This window comes from Lacerta agilis, chromosome 14, assembly GCF_009819535.1.
Source record: "Lacerta agilis isolate rLacAgi1 chromosome 14, rLacAgi1.pri, whole genome shotgun sequence".
Lineage (NCBI taxonomy): Eukaryota > Metazoa > Chordata > Lepidosauria > Squamata > Lacertidae > Lacerta > Lacerta agilis.
In genome coordinates this window covers 7,379,037-7,385,063 of record NC_046325.1, presented here as the reverse complement: position 1 = coordinate 7,385,063, position 6,027 = coordinate 7,379,037, and positions in this window count along the sequence as shown.

Here is a 6,027-nt window from a genome sequence, read left to right as displayed (position 1 = left end):
GAAATACCTTTGTCTTATTGATTTGTTATATATTAAGGGTTTTAGTATATAGGTGGTTACTAAAAATGTCTCCAGAGTGTCCCTTTTTTGAAGGAGGGATTCAAACTCTATTTTCAAGCTATCTTTTCCTTATACAAGGTTTGGGTTTCTCAGCCAGCAGTAGCCCTGCTCCAGAATGGTGTTTCAATCTGGTGTACTTCTCCTAAGCTTAATTTACCCTTAAACCAGCCTTTGATGTGTAGGATTGGCCTGTAACTGTCCTTTTCATAGACTACACTTAAAAAAAAAATGTGTAGAAAAATATTCACTGTGTGGATGAAACTTCAGTTGGGCTGTGATCATAAGTTTGGGAATTTCTGCTTTGCAGCCATGAAGCAAATGGCTTCACTCTGGCATTGACTCACATCGGAAAATGGAAAGGGAATTGCCATCTATTTGTGTGCCACAAAGGAGCAGCGGCAACTTGTGATGAAACCTGGGGAAACACACGAATACCAGCCTCTTGTTGTCAAAAGTGCCACTTGGAGGGCACCCTGAGCAATTTATTATCTCAACCTGCAATAATCCAAATCACTATAATTTCCTCACGTATTCAAAGCCAGATAGGTTTTTAAGAAGGCACTAAAAAAGTACAAAAGCAAGACTGAAAATTATTGGCATGTGCCATGGAGAGCTGGGAATAGGGGCAAGAGATAGGCAATACTTCATCGGTTTCCTTTCTGACTCCCCTGCCCCATATTATTTGCCAGACTTGAAATCAGAGTGTCGACAATCTATTAAAGGCACCTGTTTCCAAGAAATTGATTCTCAAAAACAGCTCACAGAACTCTCTTGTAGAACTGCATTGACAAAGCCAGGCATAATTCACAGTAGCCAGTTCAAGACAGGAACCTGGTACTGATGGGCACAGGAACCTCTGTGTTTTTAGAGGCAGGATGTTGTCACTTTTGGTATTTCTCTTTCTGCAATCGCCTGTTGCATGCAAAGAAGATACTTTGGCATGCCCTGTGAATGATCCACTTCCTGTTCCACACGACTGGTACAATCCAGGTGGCCTCATCATCGGTGGGATAGCTTCTCAGCTCTATTATGTATTTTATGAAGTTTTCTTCAAAGAGCACCCTTCACAGAATCTGTTTGAGGTTCCACAGTAAGACTGTTTCCCTCTCTACATCTCTGTGAATTTCCTTTCCTTTTGTGTCATGCCTTTTAGACTGCAAGCCTCAGACAAGGTAGCATCACATTGTTAATGGCGTGGCAGATTTGTTTAGGTGAAGAGAGGGGCAAAGAAATGCTTGAATCAATAAATCTATGAGTCCTCAAATAACCGACTTCATCCAACCTGGGCACTCCTCTTTCTCAGTCACATTCTTAGTATTATGCATTCTTCAAAGCAGCAAAAAACAGCAGCAGTCGCATAATCCCTGGAATATACATCCCTCCTAATCCACTTTCTCATTTTACTCATGTATTTTAGATTGTGGACCCTAGGTTACTTATTTTGTAACTGGCTTAAGACAGTTTGCATTGAAACATTTGAAGCTCTTTCTTGTGGTGGAGAGCTTATTCCTTTCTACTCAGCACAAGATCACTTGCAGCTATTCTGCTACCATTAGCCTTTGACTAGGAGCACAAGGTGTCAATCTAATAAAATCTGTTCCTATGCTCCCACTTCAATTGACCTCCATGTCTTCCTTTTGGGTTTGTTGGTGAACTGTTACTTTAGTTTTAGAAATAGGTGGATGCCAACATGCCTTGCTTGTAGGTTTTGATTGATGGATGGTGTCACGTTTGTTCTGCTGAGAGGACACATATCTCTGTGTTGGGGTTGGAGTTGTACCTCTGTTGGTGGACACACCATTCTCCTTCTTTGGTTGTTTGTCAACCTTTGGTCTCCACCCTGCACTCATCTCTCAGCTGTCACCATGCGACAGCGACCACACCCTGGGATTGACTTCAACTGGCTGGCTAAACCAGGTGAGTGTAGCTGATGGGCCTCAAATCCTCTGAGTTAGGGACTTCAACTGCTTGTGAAGACAGGCTCCAGCAGTTTGAGTGGAAAAGACAAATGGTGGGTCCAATGGTCAAGAAGGCAGTTTATACACATGTTGTAGAGGAAAGTGAGGGGCAGATAGGGCTTGTCAACCTGGGGAGGTAGCCCATCTAGGAGAAGAAGAATGATGACCCTTAACCTCTGCTTCCTTGTGAGATATCTTCAGAAGAAGAAAAGGCTAAGGAGTAAAGCTTTTACGAAACGGGACTTGCGCCCCTAAAATTGTTACGCCCTTTACACCTCCTTGCTGCAACTTCCACAGCCAAACCAATGTTAAATGTTTTGCTCTGCTTCCCTTTGTTGTTGTTTGTTAAATAATGTTTATTAATTTTCAATTACTAAAGTCCAATAACAGCTCTGCTTTCCTTTGGACCACATCAGCAAGGCTGCTGACACAGGAGTTTGGCTTCACCCCAGAGGTGCAATCCATTCTCTTGAGACAGACAAAAAAAGATATGTAGGAGTCGTTGGGTCTGACAGTTAAGTTTCATCTTAGTTTCACCAGATAGCATCACCTAGCACTGTGATGCAGGTCTCAGGTTAGTAAGTTAATTTTGTTACAAATGTTGATTGATTGAGTGTGGGCAATTGGGAAACCAGAGTTGTTCTCTCAATTAGGCAAATATGACTTCCTTAGCCCAAACTGCAATGTTTTTTTGTCTGAAGGCCTTTTCAGCATGATAAAAAAAAACCACACACACACACACACACGAGATTTGAAGCACTTTAGGAAAGTCAAGAAATGCTTCAGCCCAGAGGCAGAGCACACCGGGAGAAGAAATAGTCTCTCTGCAGTGGTAGCAGCAAAATCTAATGCACAGACTGCTGACCAACCACTGGACTTTGTGGACTGCTGATCCACAAAGCAAAATCTGTGATATACAGAGGCTTGATGTGAAGAAAAGAGTAAACTTTTCAGGGCAGTTGAAATGTGGATTGACTGTGCTCATGTTATGGAATTCAGTAGTAGCATAGATGTTCCCTAAAGGTTTTGTGGGAACTTCTGTTGTTAAAAAAAATCCAGTTGGAAGTGGAAGCAATAGCAATGAAGAGCAATGGTTGGTTAAATGACTGTAATGAAGATTTTTCACCTATGTTAAAATACTGGAGTTTTGTGTGTTTCCTCTAATAACATTTATACTTGACCAAGAGTCAAGCAGTGATACTGATGTAGAATAGAATGTCCCTATTTTCATCTGAGGAATATTGGAGAGTGTGCAAGTGTCTGAACCAGCTAACTACAACCAGACTTGCATCCCACGATGGTTTCCTGGAATTTAAATGAGCAAATCTGAAAACTCGGTGTGGTGTTCTCTTTTATTGGGTTGAGGTTCATTACAATATAATATAGGACAGGCTGACAAAGGATTTGTACAAAGCAATATTAAGGGAGAAGGAGAACAGAACAAACTGACATACTGAGCTGAGGAAATCAGTACTGTGGGTAGGTTTATGGTGAGTGGTTTCAATTCAGTCGGGTAGTGGAAACTTCTGGCCAACTGGCTACATGTGGCCCCAAAAATGTCTTTTTCTGGACCTCAGAGCTCTCCCTAATTTGTATTGCTCACTGGCTCTGCTTCATATTCTGAGTTGCTGCCTCCCTGGAATATGTCCTTGAACTCTGACAATGCCTCCTGGTGACCTGAATGGGAATAGAGAGGCGTGTATGTGTATGACTAGAAAGTAGACACTATGCGTTAATAAAATTTTCTTTAGGTGCTCAGTCCATTTTCACATCTGGTCCCACTCACCACTGTCATATAGTGGAAGATTACTCAGAAGGGAATTCAGTCCTCAGGCTGAAAAAAATTCCCCACTCCTCCAAACACCTTCTCTTCATTCATGCAAGACAGTCAAGCTACATCTATATATATATATATATATATATATATATATATATATATATATATATATATATATATATATATATATATATATACGTTCTAGATGGGTCATTTGATGTAGCTGCGATGCTCCGTAACCGCTTGACCGATTGCCTTCAAATTTGGACACAACATTCCTTGCCCATATGGGAAGGATCTTAGGTACCTAGATTGCAAAAATATCACACCTTTCCCAGGTAAATTCACCAATTTGTGCAAAAAGTGCCCTCCAGTGGACGTCAAAGACCACAGGCTGTGATATAGTTCAGAGCTTACAGGGTTAAAACTGCTCTGATCACATGATGTGCTGTTTTTCTGTGAGTCAGCGTTTGGGACGCTTTCTCTTTCTGTTCTGCTGTGCTGGGAGTTAGCTATGCCGGGTAACTTGTAACTGGTAACTGTAAATAATAAAACTTCTACATAAGGAAGAAGCCGGCTCCTGACAGATATATTGCTGCAGCTCCTTTACACACAGACCATCTTCCTGCTACATGAGTGACTCTGAAATAGCTAAAATTGCTCTGCTAACAGCCCAGAAACTGGGAGGGGAATGCGGCAAACCTGAAAGCAAGCTGGACACCATTGTTGGTTCTGGAGAACCAACCCACGTTTGGTAGGAAAAAGTGGGGTTGTGTGTGCAGGGGACAGAGCTAGTATTTTTATCGCAGGCAGCATTTCAAATGGAGAAACTGTGGGGAGGGAAGTGAAAATGGGGTCTCCTTCCAGTGGGGGGGGGGGTCAGGCAGTCCAGGAGGAGAGAGGAGAGGGAGGCAGGGGGGTCGACAGAGGGAAGCCATGCACAAACTAAAGAGAGAGAGAGTCTGCGACGAGAGAGGATGGGGGACAGGAGAGGGGAAAACAACGGGTGACAGGGAAATCTCAGGGCTGTTTCCACAAAATGAGCCACAGCAATGCGTGGCCGGGTCTACTAGTTTTATATATATAGCTTTATTGTATAGAGAGGTCTTTATTCCCATTCCCTTGAAGGGAAGTGGCATTTGGAAGTGGCCTTTATCTCAAAATTTAGCCCTGTTATTTGCCCAATGACTTCACTGAATTTCTTGGTATCATCATGGATATGTCATGTGCTCACTTTTTATGCCTGTAAGGAGCAGAACTATGAGTAAAAAAAGGCAAAATAGCAACTCAGAATGAAAACCCTGAAAAAGTAAATGTGGGATGTAAACACAGAGCAGTCAAAGCATACCATTGCTAGAGTGGACATGAAGGGTATCTCAGTCCTCCAGCCAAAGCTTCCTGTTTACCTGGACTGAGATAACTTGCTGTGTAACTAGAGGTGGGTGTGGTCTCACCTGTATACAAAACTCTTGAGACCAGACGCCATCTCTCTCTTTTGGATTCGTCTCTTCAAGGAATAACATCTTAGGACAGAATGCTCTCTTGGGTTCCAGCCAAGAGAGGCCAGGTGAAGCCTGCTCCCTTATGGAGATAGCTTCACACATGTAAATACATTTATCTAAGCTAGCCTGCCTTCTGATACTGTACTGTAACTCAGGATGAAAACTGTAAGTAAACTCTTTTTATATATTTTAAAGAGCACTGTGTTGTGTCTTTACTTTTAAGAGGGAAGAAGGGGAATATACCAGGAATATATATGTTATTCTGAGGCTTTAGCAAGCCTGTGCAACCGTTTCTGCTGTGCTTTGGAAAGGGAATGCAACTCTGCTAAGTTTGGAGCTTGTTAACACAAGCTGGGATAGGATATTTTAATCAATATATCCTCATCCACACTTCTAAACATCCCCACAGTAATTCCTATTCCTAACCTGCAATTACCCAAATCATGGCAATTTCTTCACAAGGACAAACTTCTAGCTGTTCCCAGAAGCAGCTAGAAAACAACAACAAGCCTGAAAGTGGTTATAACTAACCCCTTGTACTGAGGCCTGGGGTAGGGGCCAGAAGCAGGCAGGGCTCTAGCAATTCAATTTCTGATTCTGTAATCTCTGAATGCTGCTCATATTCTTTACTACAGTATATGTATGGGTAAAAGGATTCATGCACCATCCAATGTAGCCTTTTCTTAGAAGGGACAAATACAATAGAGTCTGTGTTCAGAAGGGAACTGAC